Here is a 280-nt window from a genome sequence, read left to right as displayed (position 1 = left end):
GTACAAATACACATGTGTATATGAGTATATTTAGATAGATTTGTATGTGTGTGATTGTGTTTGATTTATTTAAACGCATAGGCACGCATACCATTTTTATGACAAGTGTTCTGACCGTAAACGCTGGCTGGGTCATTAGTAGAATTGCAATGACCTTTCCTTCGCACCTACCTGTTCTGAGGTAACGATGATTATCACCACGGTGTTAACTGCTCAGGATATTACTGCGCATTGTCTTTTGATCCTCTGAAGAAATGTGCCATTTTGTAAAAATAAAAAG

The sequence above is a fragment of the Penaeus monodon genome, chromosome 30 (genome assembly GCF_015228065.2).
Source record: "Penaeus monodon isolate SGIC_2016 chromosome 30, NSTDA_Pmon_1, whole genome shotgun sequence".
Lineage (NCBI taxonomy): Eukaryota > Metazoa > Arthropoda > Malacostraca > Decapoda > Penaeidae > Penaeus > Penaeus monodon.
This window is presented reverse-complemented; position numbering follows the sequence as displayed.